Here is a 21,251-nt window from a genome sequence, read left to right as displayed (position 1 = left end):
TGCTGTGAGCAGGGTACACAGCCAAAATGCACACAGCTTCAGAAGGTGCCATTTACATCAAAATCCATGAGGAAAAAACCCAGAAAACTTCTCCTGGAGTCTGTAACCTGTATGGCCATATATGATGATTGTGGCAGAACAGGTTGTCATTCAACAATGTGAAATAAGGACTATTGAGAAGGTCTCCAAACCCCCAAATCTCCAGCTGCTCAGTCACACAGCCTGACATTTCTCCAAAAGCATGACTGTTAGTTTTACTTAAGGCATATTATTTTAGGGGTGCTTAAGTAAAATGCTACCCATGAAGTCCTGGGCAATTCATAAATATGAGACAGACTTACCCTTCAAATTGTAAGGACCAGTGTTGCAGAGGGTCTTGGGAAGACAAGGGATATTGTTCCATTCTTTATCATCCCATCATCCAGATATAAAATTGGCCCCTTCCAGTTTTGTCTACTTTGTAAGGTTATTAGATTAGCTTAAACATTTTCATATGTAGGGGCACCTGGGTGGCTTAGTCGGTTGAGCGTCTGACTTTGGCTTGGGTCATGATCTTGCAGTCCATGAGTTTGAGCCCCATGTCGGGCTCTGTGCTGACAGGTTGGAGCCTGAAGCCTGTTTCGATTTCTGTGTGTCTCCCTCTCTCTTTACCCCTCCCCTGCTTGTGTTCTCTGTCTTAAAAATAAATAAATGTTTAAAAGAAATTTTTAAATTTGGTATGTATTCAAATAAATGTTTGTTCCTTTCCCTTCTCTTTTGTATCCCTGAAGTGATTAAGCAAGTAGTGCTTAGAAAATTCTTTTGTTGTCCCTATGATATCCTCTGGCTTGATCTCAACAGCAACTTGAAACTGGGTGTGCCCAAAAGGTACTCCAAAAGAAGCCCTTTCTGGTCTGAAGAGAAGGAAAAGGGGCCCCTAAGAGTATGAACGAATGGGGGAAATCTTCTCTGTTGTTGTTTCCTCCCACCCGCAATTCCCAGGAAATCCTATTGTAGTATGGCAATGACAGCCCGATAGGCACCTAAAACCCTGAGGAAGGGGAATCCTCCACGACTAGAGGAGCTCTGGTCCTAAGAACATGGAGGTGGGAGGAGAATCCTGTTTCATTTTTCTATCTCTGTTTTCCTGCTGCTTGGCTCTAGAGGCAGACACATTTGCAGGAAGTATATTGCAAAGTAGGAAAACAAAAGCCCATCTTTCTTGCAAAAAGATCAGGAATATAGGGGCTTCTGGAACCATAAAATGTCTGGAAGAATTCAGAGAGGAAGGAATTAAAGAAAATGATCCCAAAAAGTGTATAAACTCCAGGACTTACCCCAAACTGTGCATGGGTGGATCTGAGCCTAAACAGGGTAGAAAGTCTTTGAGGACTGAACTATGAATAGAATATTTTACAGGTCCCAGACTAGCCACTGAGTGATCTACATTATCCAAATAGCACTGAAAACACCTTGAAAACTGAAATGACCTAAGAAACATAGACCCTGAAGGCCAGTAAGAACTTGTAGTCTAAATTGGATCAACTTCTTAAAAAATGTAATAGCCATCATTCTCCACAGCAACTAAACAAGGTCCAGAGTCTCATAACATAGTATTCAAAATGTCCAAGGTATTATTCAAAATGATACAAACATACAAACAACTATGCAAATCTCAGTAATGTTTAAGGGAAAGGACAACCAACAGATCTCAACACCAAGGTAACATGGTAGTTGAAATTATCAGACTTTAAAGCAGCTCTTATAACCAGACTCTAAGAAGTAAGGGTAAATACTCTTGAACTGAATGGAAAATAACAGCAGGGAGATATAGTTGACACTTGAATAACACAGGTTTGAAGTGTGTGGGTCCACTTACATGTGGATTTTTTTTTTATAACTATAGTACCGTGCTGTAAATGTATTTTCTCTTCCTTATGATTTTCTTAACATTTTCTTTTCTCTAGTTTACTTATTGTAAGAATAAAGTATGTAATACATACAACATGAACAAGAAGTGATAACTGACTGCTTATGTTAGTAAGGTTTCTGGTTAACAATAGGCTATTGGTAAATTTTGTGGGAATCAAAAGTTATGTGTGGATTTTGACTGTGTGTGAAGTTAGCACTCTTAACCCCTCTGTTGTTCAAGGGTTAAATATAGATAAAAAAAGAATGAAATTGATATATTAGAACTGAAAAATATAATAACTGAAATAAAAAATTCACTGGTAAATTTTAATTACAACATAAGATTACTGAGGAAAGAATCAGTAAACTAAATAGCTCAAAAGAAATAATCAAGTCTGAAGAACAGAGAAATAATAATACAGTAAAACCTTGGCTTGCTAGCATAATTCATTCTGGAAACATGCTTGTAATCCAAAGCACTCATATGTCAAAGTGAATTTCAAGAACCATTGGCTCAGTTGCGATCATGCAATGTTCAGCATCACACACTGCTTGTATTGGAAGACATCACTTGTTTATCAAGTTAAAATTTATTAGAAATGTTTGTTCATCTTGTGGAACACTCGCAGAACAAGTTACTCATAAACCAAGGTTTTACTGTATTCGAAAAAATGAACAGAGCCTCAGGGACCTATAGGACAACAATAAACATCTAACATTCTGCCATCAGAGATGCAGGAACAGAAGAGAAAGTGTGGTGGAGAACAATATCAACAAATTTCTTGGAGGAAGAGTTAAGATGGCAGAGTAGTAAGGGGACTTGTCTGTCCCTCAAACACAGCAAGATCAACATCAAACCATTTTGAACACCTAGGAAATCAGTCTGAGGATTAACAGAATAGTCTGCATAATTTGAAGGAAAGAACACAGCAGGTACATAGTGCAGAGAGGGGAACTGTGGAAGTGAAGAGCTGCAGTGCCCCAGAGGGGAGGGGGCTGTTTTCAGGGAGAGGAAAAGAGAGGGGGAGAGAGAGCAGTGCACTGGGTTTGCACAAGAAAGCACTCCCTCTGAAAGCAACTAGAGAGAAAGAGTGAAAACACGAACTGGGGACTGCACAAAACAACTGTTCCCCAAAACCACTGACAAGAGAAAAAGGAGAGAGTTTCAATACTGCCAGTTTTTTATAAACATTAGAGCACTGAATCTGAAGTTTCAGAGGTCAGCACCTGGCAGTGCTCTGGTGAGGAAGCAGGGCAGAGCCCTGGGAGCAGGCAGCAAGGTCTGAGGATCCCCTGGATCATGTGGGGAGAAGATGTTCCCTTCCTTGGAGTGCATTTGGTAGGGGTCATATGGCCTCTCCACAGGCAAAAGATCCAGTAGGCACCATCAAGCCACATGGCACCCATACAGGAACAAAGGATGACAGCTAAGGGCAGCAAATCCTGGTGCCAGCTCTGTGTTGTGATTTACCATAAACTCTGAACTTCTGCCATTCTGCAGTGGCATGACTATTTCCTGGGACAAGCTGGCCCCAGCTATAGCACAGTGAGACCCTCCCCCAGAAGATCACTGCAGGTCTGAACCATGGGAGTCTCTGATGTGTGGTTTTGGAACACAACTGCACCTGAGATAAAACTCTGGAGAGAGGTGCCGCCTGGTAGGCAGACAGCTCAGACACAGACAGGAGGAAGGCAGAGAGCTGACAGAAGCAGGGGGCACAGGATGGGTGACTGATCCGTGTGTCTGTGAGAGTGCGAGCTTCTCACTTCGGAGACTAGAGAGCAGGGTGAAGCCATTTACACCATTAGCCCATCAACACTGATTGACTCCAGTAAGCAAAACAGTGCCACTAAGTGGAGAACAGGGCTGTTATACCAAGCCTTGCATCCCTGTTGCCTCCAGGTCCAACTCCACTAGGGCAAGTGGGCCTTGGAATCAGATCAGCAGACCCCTCCCCAGAGGACCAGTACAAATCCCTTCTGGGAGCTTAGCCTACTGATCATAGAGTGCTGCAAAGATTCAGCTCTAGAGGAAAATGGATCTAGCTTCATTTGGGTTTTTTTGTTTGTTGGTTTGTTCACTTTTTTGTTGTTTTGTTTTTGTTGTTGTTGTTGTTTTTCTTTTCTTTTGTTTCTTGGACACAAAAAGAGCAAAAATTTTTATTTTACCTTATTATTTTTTATTTTTTAATTTTCATTTTTTTCTTTTTTTTAATTGAGCTTCTCTTAACAAGCAGACCAAAACACACCTAGGATCCAGCTTCCTTTATTTGATAGTTAAAAAATTTAAATTTTTATTTCATTCTATTATTACTATTATTGTTGTTGTTGTTTTCTTCCTCCAAAATGACAAGAAGGAGGAATTCACCTCAAAAGAAAAAAACAGAAGAAATGACAGCCAGGGATTTAATCAATGTAGAATTAAGTAAGTGTCTGAACTAGAATTTAAAACAATGATTATAAGGATACTAGGTAGGCTTGAAGAAAGCATAGAAGACACAAGATAATCCCTTTCTGCAGAGATAAAAGAAGTAAAATCTAGTCAGACTGAAGTTAAAATTGCTGTAACCAAGATGCAAACCCAAATGGAGGCCATAAAAATGAGGATGGATGATGAGGCAGAGGAGCAAAATAGTGATATAGAAGATAAAATTATGGAAAATAATGAAACTGAAAAGAAGAGGGAAACAAAAGTGAGAGATCCTGAAGGCAGAATTAGGGAACTCAGCAATTTATTAAAATATAATAATATTTATAACCTAGGAGTCCCAGAAGATGAAGAGAGAGAAAAAGGGACAGAAGGTTTATGTGAGCAAATTATAGATGAAAAATTCCCTATTCTGGGAAAGGACACAGATATAAAATCCAAGAAACACAGAGAACTCCCATTAAATTCAATAAAAGCCAGCCATCACCAAGACATGTCATAGTCAAATTCACAAAAAACACAAACAAGGAAAGAATATTGAACACACCAAGGGGAAAAAAAGTCCTTAACCTACAAAGAAAGACAGATCAGGTTCATAGTAGAACTGTCCACAGAAACTTGACAGGCCAGAAAGGACTGGCGAGATATATTCAACATGCTAAATAGGAAAAATATGCAGCCAAGAATACTCTATCCAGCAAGGCTGTCATTCAAAATAGAAGGAGAGATAAAGAGTTTCCCCGGCAAACAAAAACTACAGGAGCCAGCCCTACAAGAAATTTTGAGGACTCTTTGAGTGGAGAAAACAAAAGACCAAAAGCAACAAACACTAGAAAGGACCAGAGCGTATCACCAGAAACCAACTCTACAGGCAACACAATGTCACTAAATTCATATATTTCAATAATCACTCTGAATGTAAATGGACTAAATATTTCAATCAAAAGACAAAGGGCATCAGAATGAATAAAAAACAAGATTCATGTATATGCTGCCTATGACTCATTTTAGACCTAAAGACACCTGCAGATTGAAAGTGAGGGGATGGAGAACCCTCTAACATGCTAATGGACGTCAAAAGAAAACTAGAGTAGCCATACTTACATCAGACAAATTAGATTTTAAAACAGACTGTAACAAGAGATGAAGAAGGGCATTATATCATAATAATGGGTTCTATCCACCAAGAAGATCTATCAATTATATTTATGCCCCCAGCTTGAAAGCACCCAAATATATAAGTCAATTAATCACAAACATAAAGACACTCATTGATAATAATATGATAATAGTAGGGGACTTTAACACCCCACTTACAGTTATGGCATCTAAGCAGAAAACCACAGGACATACCTCCTCATAAGGAAACAATGGCTTTGAATGACACACTGGACCATATGCACTTTGCAGATATATTCAGAATATTTCATCCTAAAATAGCAGAATACACATTCTTTTTGAGTACACATGGAACATTCTCCAGGACAGATCACATACTGGGTCACAAATCAGCCTTCAACAAATACAAAAAGATTGAGATCATGCCATGCATATTTTCAGATCACAACACTATGAAACTTGTAGTCAACCACAAGAAAAAGTTTGGAAGACCTTCAAGTACATGGAGGTAAAAGGACATTCTATTAAAGAATGAATAGGTTGACCAGGAAATAGAAGAAATTAAAAAAATACAGGAAGCAGGGGTGCCTGAGTGGCTCAGTTAAGTGTCTGACTTTGGATTTGGGCTCAGGTCATGATCTCACAGTTCATGAGATAGAGCCCCGCGTAGTGCTCTGCATTGACAGTTGAGCCTGCTTGGGATTCTCTCTCTCTCTCTCTCTGTCTCTCGTTTTCTGCCCCTCCTCTCCTCATGCTCTCTCCCTCTCTCAAAATAAATAAATATTTAAAAAAATACATGGAAGCAAATAAAAATGAAACCATGACAGTCCAAAACCTTTGGGATACAGCAAAGGGAGTCCTAAGAGGGAAGTATATTGTAATTTAGGCTTATCTCAAGAAGCAAGAAAGGTCCCAAATACACAACATAACCTTACACCTAAAGGAGATAGAAAAGGAAGCAAATAAAGTAAATCCAACAGAAGAAGGGGAATAATAAAGATTAGAGCAGAAATAAGTGATACAGAAACAAACAAAAAACCCAGTAGAACAGATCAATGAAACTAAGAGCTAGTTCTTTGAGAGAATTAACAAAAATGATAACCCCCTAGCCATACTGATCAAAAAGAAAAGAGGAAGGACCCAAATAGATAAAATTACAAATGAAAGAGGATATATCACAATCAATACCACAGAAATACAAACAATTACGAGAATACTATGAAAAATTATATGCCAACAAACTGCAGGCAATCTAGAAGAAATGGATGAATTCCTAGAAACTCACAAACTACCAAAACTGAAACAGAAAGAAATAGAAAATTTGAACAGACCCTTAACCATCAAAGAAATTGAACCAGTAATAAAAAATCTCCCACCAGAGTTCTGGGCCAGATGGTTTCCCAGGGGAATTCTACCAGACATTTTTAAAGAAGAGTTAATACATATTCTTCTCAAACTGTTCCAAAAAATAGAAATGGAAGGAAAACTTCCAAACTTATTTTATTGAGGCCAGCATTACTTTGATTCCAAAACAAAGACCCCACTCAAAGGAGAATTACAGGCTAATATCCCTGATAATATGGATGCAAAAATTCTCAACAAGATACTAACAAATCGAATTTAATAGTACATTAGAGTATTCACCATGATCAAGTGGGATTTATTCCTGGGCTGCAGGGCTGATTCAATATTTGCAAATAAATCATCATGATACACTCTATTATAAGAGAAATGATAAGAACCATATGGTCTTGTCAATAGATGCAGAAAAAGCATTTGATAAAATACAACATTCATTCTTGATAAAAACCCTCAACAAAGTAGGCATACATGGGATATACCTTAACATCATTAAGGCTGTATGTAAGAGATCCACAGCTAATATCATCCTCAAAGGGGAAAAATTGAGAACCATTTCTCTACAGTTAGGAACAAGACAAGGATGTTCACTCTCATCATTACTATTTAAAATAGTACTGGAAGTCTTAGCCTCAGCTAAGGGGTTCAGAAAACAAAACCCTGAATACAGAACCCCTACAGAACTTTGGTGTTCTGAATAGAAAACCCAGAAATGGACCCACAACTGTATGGTCAACTCATCTTCAACTAAGCAGGAAAGAATATCCAGTGGCATAAAGACATTCTCTTCAGCAAAAGGTGTTGGGAAAAACTGGACAGCAATATGCAGAAGAATGAAACTACACCACTTTCTTACACATACATAAAAATAAATTCAAAATGGATAAAAGACCTAAATGTGAGACAGGAAACCATCAAAATCCTAGAGGAGAACCCAGGCAGCAACCTCTTTGATCTCACCTGGAGCAACTTCTTACTAGACACACTGCCAAAGGCAAAGGAAACAAAAGCAAACATCAACTATTGGAATTTCATCAAGAAAAAAGCTTCTGCACAGTGAAGGAAACAATCAACAAAACTAAAATACAGCCTAGGAATGGGAGAAGACATTTGCAAATGACATATCTGATAAAGGTTTAGTATCCAAAATCTATAAAGAACTTATTAAACTCAACAGCCAAAAAACAAATAAGCCAGTTAAGAAATGGACAGAAGACATCCATAGATACTTTTCCAAAGAAGACATCCATATGGCTAACAGACATATGAAAAAAATCCTCACCATCACTCATCATCAGGGAAATACAAATCAAAACCATGATGACATAACCACCCTCACACCTGTCAGAATGGCTAAAATTAACAACATAAGAAACAACAGGTATTGGCAAGGATGCAGAGAAAGAGGAACACTCTTGCATTGTTGGTGGAAATGCTAATTGATGCAGCCACTGTGGAGAACAATATGGAGGTTCTTCAAGAAACTAAAAATAGAACTACCCTACCAACCAGCAATTGCACTACTAGGTATTTGCCCAAAGGACACAGAAATACAGATTCAAAGGGGTACATGCACCCCAGTGTTTATATCACTATTATCAACAATAGCCAAACTATGGAGAAACCCCAAATGTCCATCGACTGATGAATGATAAAGAAGACGTGGTATGTATGTGTATACACACACACACACACACACACACACACACACACACACACACACAATGGGATATTACTCAGCCATCAAAAAGAATGAAATCTTTCCATTTGCAGTGACATGGATGGAGCTAGAATGTATTATGCTAAGTGAAATAAGTCAATCAGAGAAAGACAAATACTATATGATTTCACTCATTTGTGGAATTTAAGAAACAAAACAGACAAACATATGGGGAAAGTGGGGGGAAGAGAGGAAAACAAACCACAAGAGACTCTTAATTATAGAGCACAAAATATGGGTTGATGGAGGGAGGTGGATAGGCAGTGATCTAGATGGGTACTAAGGAGGGCACTTGTGATGAGCACTAGGTGTTGTACGTAAGTGATGAATCACTGAATTCTACTCCTAAACCAATATTGCACTGTATGTTAGCCAACTAAAATTTAAATTAAAAAAAATGAGGAAGAAAAAAAAGAAATTTCTGAAAACATTCTAAATGTGATGAAAAAAAACCCCTTAGCTTACAGTACAAGAAACTCAGCAAACTTCAAACAGGAAAACCCAAGAATATCAATGCCCAACACATCATAACTGAACTACTGAAGACTAGAGACAATGAAAAAAATCTTGAAGGCAGCCAGAAACTAACAACAAATCATGTATATATAAGGGAACAATCATTCAAATGACTACACATTTTTCATGGAGGCCAGAAAGAAGTGGAACAGTATTTTTTAAATGCTACACCAACTGTCAACCCAGAATTCTATATCCAACAAAAAAATACTTTAGGGAAGAAAGTGAAATAAATACATTCTTAGATGAAGAAAGCTAAGAAAATTTGTCACTACCAGACCTACACTAAAGAAATTTTAAAGCTCTTCATACTAAAGGGAAATGATACTAGAGAGAAACTTCAAAAGTCAGGAATTAAAGGAAGAGCAATAGAAATAGTAAATATATAGGTAAGTATAATAGATATTTTTCTCTAAGTTCTTTAAAGTATGTTTGACTTAAAAGCAAAAATGACAATATTTTCTGATAGGGTTTTCGATGTATGCAGATGACCTATGACAACTACAGCATTAAGGGGGTATATTAAAGAGACCTGTATGGTGGAAGGTTTTCTTTTTTCTTTTTTTTCTTAGGTAGGCTCCACATCCAATGTGGGGCTTGAACTCACAACCCTGAGATCAAGAATTTTATGCTCTATTGACTGAGACACCCATGTGCCCCTGATGGAAGGTTTTATACATCTCTCTTGGTGTAGTAAAATACCAAGTATAAGTGAACTATGAAAAGTTAAGGATGTATATTAATTCCTAGCCTGGCTATTAAGAAAAAAATCCACATAACAATATATAAAGAAAACAACATATAAGTTAAAATTGAAAATTTAAAAAATAATCCAAAAACAGTAAAAGGAAACAGAGCAATGAATCAGAGGAACAAGCAGAGAACACCATAGATCTTAATCCCAAACACATCAATAATTACATTAAATTTAAATATGAACATATAATTACAGAGATTTTCAAAATGGATTAATGAAAAAAAAAAGACCCTGACCATATGCTATCATAAGAAATCCACTTTCAAATTGATGAAGGTGGGTAAAAAGTAAAAGGATGGAAAAACATATGTTACACAAACACTAATCAAAAGAAAACACTAATATCAGACACAACAGACTTCAGAGCAAGGAAAATTACCAGGTATACAGGAGGACACTACATACATAACAAGAGGGTGAATTCACCAAGTAGGCAGGACAACCCTAAATATGTATGCATATAACCGCAGACCTTCAAAATATATGAGAAATAGAAATGCCACAATTATGGTTGGATACTTTAACACTTCTACTGCAGTGAAAAAATAAAAGAAACAGCAAGTGAACAGATGAAGGGAACAACACCATCCACCAAATAGAACTGACACTTATAGAACGGTCCACCCAACAATTTCAGAATACGCGTTGTTTTCAAGTGCACACTGAATATTCACTGAAAGACTATATCCTTGCTGATAATGATAATAACAATGGTAACAACAACAACGTAAGTTTAAAAGGATTGAAATCATACAGAATATGCTTCTCCATAATGGAATTACACTAGAAATCAGTGATAGAAAGTTAATTAGAGAGTCTCTACTTAGAAATTAAGCAACACACTTCAAAATAATCCATTGTAGTCCAGTGACCACACTTTGAGAACTGTAATCCAGTTTTCCAATTCCTTCAACATATGCTTTTTTAATTCCTAATGTTCTGATTCTTTCAAGTTACACTGTAGTATTCTTTTTGTGTTTACTAGTAGAAACTATCAGACCATTATTTGACTCAACTAGTACATAATCTCCACTTCCCATTAAATTATCAGGACTCTCTCTTAGGCCCCCAAACCTGTTAAAATCAGAGAATTTCAGACTTAGAATTCTCTAGAAATCTACTTTAGTCCTGGTTAAGGGGGCAATGGACCCCACACATGTATTTGTGTAGGTCCAATTACACCTGATTTTTAAAATAGTCATATAAACTGGTGACACTATATCATTTTTCCAAAACTTTCTGTCAAGCCATCTTTCACATGGATTACTAAAACATTCTCCTAAATCTTCTCTCCTTCCTCTACACCATATTTGTCATGCCACTCCCTGTTTAAGCCCTAAAAGCCTGCCATTCCTTATAGGATTAAGTCAAGATTGACTGATGTGGGGCCAACTTTTTCACATTTTGTCTTCTAGCCACTGTGGCAACCACTATTATCTGCCTCTCTACCACCAAGAACCGATCACTCACTACTGCCTGATACTCCATGAATTCCATACTATCATGCCCTTAAAAAATTATAGAGGTATAATTGACACATAACATTATATTGATTTCAGGCATACAACATAATTATTTGATATTTATGTATATTGCAAAGTGATCACCACATAAACCTAATTACTACCTGTCCCCATACAAAGATAATTTTAGAATTAGCTCTTTTGACAAATTTTGAGCATATGCTATGATATTATTGATTATAGTCACCATGCTGTATATTATGTCCCCATGACTTATTTATTTTACAATGGGAAGTTTGTACCTCTTGACCCTTTTCACCTGTTTTGCCCACTCTCCATTCCTTCCCTTCTGCAGCCACCATTGTGTTCTCTGTATCTATGAGTTTTGTTTTGTTTTTTAGATTCCACATATAAGCACATTTATCCAGTATTTATCTTTCTCTGTCTGACTTAATTTGCTTAGCATAATTCCCTAGAGGTCCATCCATGTTGTCACAAATGGTAAGATGTCATTTTCTTTTATGGATGAGTAATAGTCCACTGTGTATTTATATTTAGCTTTGTTCTTTCTCAAGATAGCTTTGGCTATTCTTCTGTGGTTTCATACAAATTTTAGGATTTGTTTTGTTCTAGTTCTGTGAAAAATACTATTGATATATGCACCCCTATGTTTATTGCAGTGTTACTTATAATAGCCATGATATGGAAACAACCCAAGTGTCCGTCGATAGATGAATGGATAATGAAGACATACAATGGAATATTATTCAGCCATAAAAAGAATTAAATCTTGCCATTCATGACAACATGGATGAACTAGGGATTTATGCTAAATAATCAGTCAGAGAAAGACAAATATATGATTTCACTTATATGTAGAATCTAAAAAGCAACACAAATAAAGAGAAACAGATTCATAAATATAGAGAAAAAAACTAGTGGTTGCCAGAGGGGAAGGGAGTGGGGGAATAGATGAAATAAAAGGGGATTAAGAGGTAAAAGCTTCTAGTTATAAAATAAATAAGTCACAGGGATAAAAAGTACAACATAGGGAATAATGTTGTAGGGAATATTGTAAATAACTTTGTATGGTGACAGACAGTAGCTAACTTACTGTGGTGAGCATTTTGTTATGTAATTATCAAATCACTATGTGATCCACCTGAAACTAATATGTTTTATACCAACTGTACCTCAGTTAAAAAAACATATTGTACTGGCATAAGAACAAACACAGATCAATTGAACAGAATAGATGGCCCAGAAGTAATCCCATGCATGTATGGTCAATAAATTTATGACAAAGCAGGCAAGAATGCATAATAAGGAAAGGATAGTCTCTTCAGTAAATGGTGCTGTGAAACATGGACAGCTATATGGAAAATGAAACTAGACCATTATCTTATACCATATACAAAAATTAACTCAAAATGGATTAAAGACCTAACTCTAATGCATGAAATCATAAGTCTCCTAAAGGAAAACATAGGTAGTAATCTCTTGGACATCAACCTTGGCAGTACTTTTCTATGTTTCCCCAGGCAGGAAATAAAAGCAAAAATAAACAATTGGGCTACATAAAATTGAAAAGCTTTTGCATAGTAAAGGAAACCATTAATAAAATGAAAATTCAGCCTACTGAATAGAAGAAAGTAGGGGCATCTGGGTGGCTCAGTCAGTTAAATGTCTGGCTCTTGATTTTGGCTCAGGTCATGATCTCATGTTCATGAGATTGAGCCCCACATGAGATTGAGCCCCACATGCAGTGACATCTGCACTGTCAGCACAGAGCCTATTTAGGATTCTCTCTCTTTCCCTCTTTCTTCCCTTTCCCTGTTCACACACTCTCTAAAACAAACAAACAAACAAACAAACAATTGTATTTGCCAATGGTATATCTGATAAGGGGTTAATATACAAAATATAAAGAACTCCTACAATTCAACACCAAGTAAATACATAATCCAATTAAAAATTGGCAGAGGAATAGGCATTTTTCTAAAGAGTACTTACAGATAGATGGCCAACAGACACATGAAAAGGTGCTCAACATTACCAATCATCAGAGAAATGCAATCAAAACCACAGTGAGCTTTAACCTCACACCAGTCATAATGGTTAGTATCAAAAAGACAAAAAATAAAAAGTTTTGGCAAGGATGTGGAGAAAGGAGAACCCAGTCACTGTTGGTGGGAATGTAAATTGGTGCAGCTACTATGGAGAACAGTATGGAGGTTCCTCAAAAAAACTAAAATACCATACTATGTTGATTACTATAGCTTTGTAATATAGTTTGAAATCAGGGAGCATGATGTCTCCAGCTTTGTTCTTCTTTCTCAAGATTGTTTTGGCTATTTGGGATATTTTGTGGTTCCATACAAATTTCAGGATTGTTCATTCTCTTTCTGTGAAAAATGCCATGGTAATTTTGATACAGATTACACTGAATCTGTAGATTGCTTTGGGTAATATGGACATTTGAACAATATTAATTCTTCCAATCCATAGGTATGGTATATCTTTCTATTTGTGTCTTCTTCAATGTTTTTCTTTAATGTCTTATAATTTAGTGTACAGTGTAATTTAACCATGGAGGTCTTTGATTCCTAGGGATTGTATTTTTTTTTTAATTTTTAAAATGTTTTATTTTATTTTTGAGAGAGAGAGAGAGAGAGAGAGAGAGAGAGAGAGCAGGGGAGGGGCCAAGAGAGAAGGAGACACAGAATCTAAAGCAGGCTCCAGGCTCTGAGCTGTCAGCACAGAGCCTGAAGCAGGGCTGAACCCATAAACCATGACATCATGACCTGAGCTGAAGTTGGACCCTTAACCTACTGAGCTACCCAGGTCCCCCAGAATGTATTCTTTATGATGCAATTGTAAATGGCATTGTTTTCTCAATTTATCTTTTTTAAAAATATTTTTTCTAATGCCCTTTATTTAAAAAAATGTTTATTTATTTACTTTTGAGAGAGAGAGAGAGACAGACAGACAGACAGAGAATCCCAAGCAGGCTCCATGCTGTCAGCACAGAGCCTGATGTGCAGCTTGAATTCATGAACTGTGAGATTGTGACCTGAGCCACAATCAAGAATCAAATCCTTAACCGACTGAGCCACCCAGACACCCCTTAATTTCTCTTTCTGATTGTTTGTTATAAGTATATAGAATGTAATCAATTTTTTTTGTATATTGACATTGTACTCTGCAACTTTACTGAATTCATTTATTAGTTCTAACAGTTTTTTGGTGGAGTCTTTAGGGCTTTCTATACAAGTTATATCATGTTGCCTGAAAATAATAACAGTTTTACTTTTTCCTTTCTGATTTATATGTTTTCTATTTCTTTCTCTTGCTTAATTCCTCTGGGTAGGACTTCCAGTACTAAGGTGAATAAAAGTAGTGACAGTGGCTATCCTAGTCTTATTGCTGATCTTAGGAAAGTTTTCAGCTTTTCACTACTGAGTATGTTAGCTATGGGCTTGTCCTAAATAGCCTCTATTATGGTGAGTCATGTTCCTTCTATACCCACTTTGTTGAGAGAATTCTATCATGAATGGATACTGAATTTTGTCAAATCATTTTTCTGCATGTATTGGGATGATCACATGATTCTATCCGTTTTGTTGAATGGTGTACTGCATTGGTTTACAGATTTTGAACCATCCACAAATTCTTGGAATAACTGATCATGATGTATGATCCTTTTAATGTCTTGTAGTATTTGGCTTGCTTCAGAATTTTTTTGAAGATTTTTACATCTTTGTTCATTAGAGATATTGGCATGTAATTTTCTTTTTTGTGGTGTCTTTGGATTTGGGATCAGGGTACTGCAGCTTTGTAAAATGAGTTTTGGAAGTGTTGCTTTCTCTTTAATTCTTTGGAAGACTTTGAGAAAGATAGGTATTAAGTCTTCTTTGAATGTTTAGTGGAATTCACCAGTGAAGCTATCTGGTCATGAATTGTTGTTTGTTGGGAGGGTTTTGATTACTGTTTAATCTCCTTAATCTCCTTTAATCAGTCTATTCAAATTTTCTATTTCTTCATGATTCAGTCTTGGATGTCTGTATGTTTCTAGGAATTTATTTCTCAGGTTGTCCAATTTGTTGGTGTATAATTGTTCTTAGTAGTCTCTTACAGTCCTTGTATTTCTGTGGTATCAGTTGTAACTTCTCTTTCATTTCACTTATTTATTTGAGTCCCCTCTCTTATCCCTTTTTTTCTTGGTGAGCCTGGCTAAAGGTTTGTCAGTTTTGTTTATCTATTCAGAGAATTATCTCTCAGTTTCATTGATATTTTTTAAGTTTATTTATTATGTATTTTGAGAGAGAGAGAGAGAGAGAGAGAGAGCACAAGTAGGGGAGGGGCAGAGAGAGAGGGAGAGAGAAAGAATCCCAAGCAGGCTCCACACCGTCAGTGCACAGCCCAATGTGGGGCTTGAACTTAGGAACTGTGAGATCATGACCTGAGCTGAAATCAAGAGTTGGATGCTTAATCAATTGAGCCACCCAGGCACCCCTCACTGATCTTTCCTTATTGTCTTTTAGTCCCTATTTATTTCTGCTCTGATCTTTATTATTTCCTTCCTCCTAGTAATTTTGTTCTATTTGTTCTTTTCCTAGTTCCTTTAGGTATATGGTTTAGTTATTCACTTGAGATTATTCTTGTTTTTGAGATAGGGCTGTATTGCTATGAAGTTCTCTCTTAGAACTGCTTTTGCTTTGTCCCTTAGATTCTATAAAGTTGTGTTTCCATTTTTATTTGTCTTGAGGTAGTTTTTGATCTCTCTTTTGATTTCTTCATTAACCCATGTTGTTTAGTCACTGCACATTTGCCATATTTTCAGTTTTCTTCTTTGAATTGATTTCTAGTTTCCTATCATTGTGGTCATAAAAGATGCCTGATATGATTTCATTCTTCTTAAACTTGTTAAGACTTGTTTTGTGGCCTAACATGTCATCTATCCTGGAAAATGTTCCATCTATACTTGAGAAAAATGTGTATTCTGCTGCTTTTGGATGGAATGTTCTGTATATATTGGTTAAGTCAATCTTGTCCAATGTGTTGTTGAAAGCCAATGTATCTTTATTGAGTTTGTTCAAGATGACCTATCCATTGATGTAAAGTGGGGTTTTAAAGTCCCCAACCTTTATTTTTTTGCTGTCAATTTCTCCCTTTAGGTCTGTTAGTATTTGCTTTATATATTTTGGTACCACTGTGTTGGGTGTATATGTATTTATAAATGTTATGTCTTCTTGCTGGATTGATCCCTTCATCATTATGTAACGCCCTTATTTGTCTTTCATTACAGCTTTTTTGTTGTTGTTCTTTCAAAGTCTATTTTGTCTGATATGAGTATAGCTACATCAGCTTTCTTTTGCTTCCCATTTGCTTTATGTATCTTTAGGTCTGAAGTGAGTCTCTTGTAGGTAGCATACAGATGACTGTTGTTTTTAATCCATTCAGCCTCTATGTCTTTTGATTGGAGAATTTAGTCCATTTAAATTTAAAGTTATTATTGATAGGTATGCCATTTTGTTGTTTTCTAGCTGCTTTTATAGTTCTATGTATCTTTCTTCTTCTCTTGCTCTCTTCCCTTGTGCTTTGATGATTTTCTTTAGTGTTGTATATACTCCTCATTATCTTTCATGTATCTATGATATCGTTTTGCTCTGTGGAACCATGAAGTTCACATATAATACTATATATATATATATATATATATATATATATATATATATATGGTAGACTATATATATACACACATAGTAGGCTATATATATATATACATATACATATATATAGTCTATATATATATACTGTATACACACACACACACACACACACACACATAGTCTATTTTAAGTTTACAGCAATTTAAGTTTGAATGCATTGTGAAAGCACATTTTTACTTCCCTTCAGCATTTTTTTTTTGATATTTCATTTTACATCTTTTTGTGTATCCCTTAACTAAGTTTTGTAGTTATGGTTAATTTTACTATTGTCTTTTAACCTTCATACTAGCTTTATAACTGGTTAGTCTACTACCTCTACTGTACATTTAAATTTATTGTTGTGATTTTTACTTTCATATATTTTCTAGTTACTAATTAGTGCCTTTTCTTTTCATCTCAAAGAAGTCCCCTTTACCCTTCTTGTAAGGCCAGTTTAGTAGTGATGGACTTAATTACCTTTTGTTTGTTGAAAATTTTATTTCTCCTTCAATTCTGAATGATAATCTTGCTGAGTAGAGTAGTCTTGGTTGAAAGTTCTTTTCCCCCCTCTCAGAGCTTTGACTGTATAATACCACTCTCTTTCAAACTGCAAAGTTCCTGCTGAGAGATCTGGTGATAGCCTTCTGGGGATTCCCTTGCATGTAACAAGTTGTTTTTCTCTTGCTGCCATTAAGATTCTCTCTTTTGACATTTTAATCATAATGTGTCTTGGGTAGATCTCTTTGGATTCACCTTGTTGGGAGCTTTCTGAACTTCCTGGATCTGGCTGTCTGTTTCCTTTCCCAGATTAGGGAAGTTTTCAGCAATGTTTTCTTCAGATAATTTTTCTACTCCTTTCTCTCTCTCTCTTCTCCTTCTGAGACCCTTATAATGTGAATGTTATCCCACTTGATTTTGTTCCACAGATCCCCTACACTATATTCACTTTTTAAAATCTTTTTTTTTTCTTGCTCTGTTTGGGTGAGCTCCACTGCCCTGTCTTCTAGATCATTGATTCTTTCTTCAGATTCATTTAGTCTGCTGTTGAACCCTTCTAGTGTATTTTTCAGTTCAGTTATTGTATTCTTCAGCTCTGTGACTTCTGTTTAAAGAATATACTTTCTTATATTTTTCTATCTCTTTAACTTCTCATTGTGTTCATCCATTCTTGTCCCAAGTTTGGTATCTTTATGATCATTACTTTCAATTATTTATCAGAGAGATTACTTATAATATTTGAGGTTTTATCCTACCATTTTGCTTGGAACATATTCTTCTGTTTCCTCATTTTGCTTGACTGTCTTGTGTTTGTTTCTATGAATTATGAAAAAGAGCTACTCTAAAGTCTTGAAGGAGTGGCTTTGTGGAAGTGATAAAATGTGGCTTTGTGGAAGTGATGAATGTCTTTCAAACATTGTTGGTTGTCTAAGCTGCTTGATTTATTCTTGATAGTTTCCCATTGTTGAGAGTGCACCAAGACCTGTCATGATCCAAGGAGAAAGATCTGAGCACCTAGTTTCAGGCTTATTGGAAGTCTGACTCTCAGGCAGTAGCTTTCAAAGTATGCAAATATATCCAGTCCTGGGGGGCTGTAATCATGTACCCTGCTGGCCTCTAGAGTCCCACCTGTGCCCTAGCAAATGGATCCCCTTCGTATGTAGTAAAAGTGGTTTTCAAACTGCTGATTTTACATTGGTTCCTGGGGCAAGTGAGACTACATATAAGTCCTTTAAAAGGAGTATCTCCATTTCCTACAGTCCTTTGGGTCCCTTGGATGTAAGCCCCATTAGTTTTCTAAGCCAGACATTTTGGGGGCTCATCTCTCTGGTGCAGGTCCCAAGGGTTGGGATGCTTGATGTGGGGCACAAACCCCTCCCTCCTCTGAGAGAAACTCTGGACTTGAGAAATCCCTCCCTATTGGGTGTCACTGCTTCTGGGGTGGGGTTTTTGGAGAGACTATGTCTCTGCCTCTCCTACTCATCTCCATGTGGTCTTTTTATCCATTGTTGTGGAGAAACATTTCAGCTAGTTTCCAGTTCTTTTTCAGATGGAAGTGTTCCATATGTAGCTGTAGATTTGGTGTGAACAGGAGGAAGTGAGTTCAGTTTCTTCCTACACCACCATCTTGGACCAACTTCCCCTACCATGCCCTTGACTTGGCTTTCTGTGGTGAAAATTTGCTTTCTGTGGTGAAAATTTATCAGTTTTTCATGCAAGTATCTCCCTTCCTGCAAGGTATTTCCCATGCTCCCTCCACACAGAATTACCCACATCTCCTTTCTGTTAACAGTATTCTGTTGATATCACTACAGCATCTGTTTTGCAGTATGGTTATTCTATGGTTTGTGTTCAGTGAATTACAACATATATTTTATTATTGTGTTGGCACTTTAGCTACACTATAAGCTCCCTGAGGAAAGTGACTATCTTCATCTTTTATCCATATCATATGATTCTGAATCAAGCTCATTATTCAGGAAGGGGCTGATAGAGAGAAATGGGATAGCTTTCATTAAGCAATTTATATGTGTCTGGTATGTACTGCACAGTTCATTCATCATTTCTCATTTAATTCCTACAAGTCAAGATAGAAAGAAGTTAACATCTCCATTTTCCAGATGAGGAAAAAGGTTCAAAGAGGTTAAGCAAAGCTAGATGCCTCAAATCTCCTTATTCTCTGGACCATCCTTTTTGAAATAAAACTGTATTTCCATTTCTACTGCTTCATTTTCTCTACTTTCCTCATTTTACTACTTACTCAGTTTGACTTCTGTCTACACTCTATACTCACACTGCTTTACAAAGCTCAATAACGAAGTTCTTACTGTGAAATCCAGTGAGTCACTTTCAGTGCTTTCTGCTGTATTTGACATTGCTGATCATTCCACTGTTTCTGCTCTATTCCTTTTCCTTCTCTCTTGGCTTTCCTTCCTTTGTAATGATTCATGTTGGCATTCTGGGTTCTGCCTCCTCCTTTTCTGACAGAATACAAACTTCCCATGGTTCTTTAATCTCCATTTTAGCCCTGACCTGTTCCCTAAGCTTTAGACTCATAATTTCAACACTGATTCCTGAATATATACATTTGAATGAGCCACAGGTTCCCCTGACTGAAAAAGTACCAAATCAAACTTATTCTTTTTTAAAAATTTATTTTGAGTAGAGGAAGGGCAAAGACAGAGAAGGAGAAAGAGAATCCCAAGCAAGCCCAGTGCTGTTAGCACAGACCCTGATGTGAGGCTCAATCCCATGAACCATGAGATCATGACCTGAGCTGAAATTAAGAGTCTGATGCTTAACTGACTGAGACACCCAAGTACCCTGAACTTAATATTCTACTCCTTTCTCTACATCCCAGTTCCTCTTGTATTTCCTTTCTCAGGGAATGCTGTTACTATTCATCTACACAATTGTTTGGCTGAAACCCAACATTAGCTTCTTCCCTTTTTCATCTCTCACATCCAATAATAACTAAATCTGATAGACTTTTACCTCTCTTTTTTTGCTTATGTATTATTATTTTTCAAATAATTTATTTATTTAGTTAACATATAGTGCAACAATGATTTCAGGAGTAGATTCCTTAATGCCCCTTACCCATTTAGTCCATCCTCCCTTCCACAACCCCTATAGCAACCCTCTGTTTGTCCTCTATATTTAAGAGTCTCTTATGTTTTGTTCCCCTCCCTGTTTTTATATTATTTTTGCTTCCCTTCCCTTATGTCTATCTGTTTTGTATCTTAAAGTCCTCATATGAGTGAAATCATATGATATTTAGACTTTTCTTTATTAAATACATCTCCAACCTTCTCCTAGAGAGGATGTAACATGTGGTGGTTGAAACATGGGCCCCAGAGCCAGACTTCTTAGGTTTGAATCATATCCCTGCTATCTGCTAGTTATGTGATCTTGGGCAAACTCCTTATTTTTTTATGCCTTGATTTTCTTACTAGAAAAATGAGAATAATATTAATACTTGCATCTTATGCCATCTGTAGGAATGAATGTGTTATTTCATTTGAATCAATTAGTGACTATTACATAGAACATGCTTGATAAATACTAGAGCAATTTTTATAATTTTATCTATGCTGGCTACCACTTGACTAATTCAGGTCCTCATATCTTATTGTGTCTCCCTCAAATTCATCTTCTACTCTGCTTCCAAGTACCTTATTTTTTAAATAGGATATGCAATTGTCAGCATCAAGTGACTATATTGCTTCTGCACTTAAAAGCCACATAGTGGCCAAAGGACAAACTATAAACTCTTCATCTAGAATGCTCT

At 36.5% G+C, this 21,251-nt stretch overlaps 1 protein-coding gene across 6 annotated transcripts in view; it reads right to left on the bottom strand.

Moving 5' to 3' along the window:
* The window catches only part of ARHGEF4 (Rho guanine nucleotide exchange factor 4), a 261,691-nt gene that overhangs the window by 108,246 nt on the left and 132,194 nt on the right, over positions 1 to 21,251 (bottom strand). The gene's annotated exons all lie outside the window — the stretch shown is intronic.

The sequence above is a fragment of the Acinonyx jubatus genome, chromosome C1 (assembly GCF_027475565.1).
Source record: "Acinonyx jubatus isolate Ajub_Pintada_27869175 chromosome C1, VMU_Ajub_asm_v1.0, whole genome shotgun sequence".
NCBI lineage: Eukaryota > Metazoa > Chordata > Mammalia > Carnivora > Felidae > Acinonyx > Acinonyx jubatus.
The sequence above is the reverse complement of the archived record's forward strand: the minus strand, read 5'-3'. Positions and strand labels throughout refer to the sequence as shown.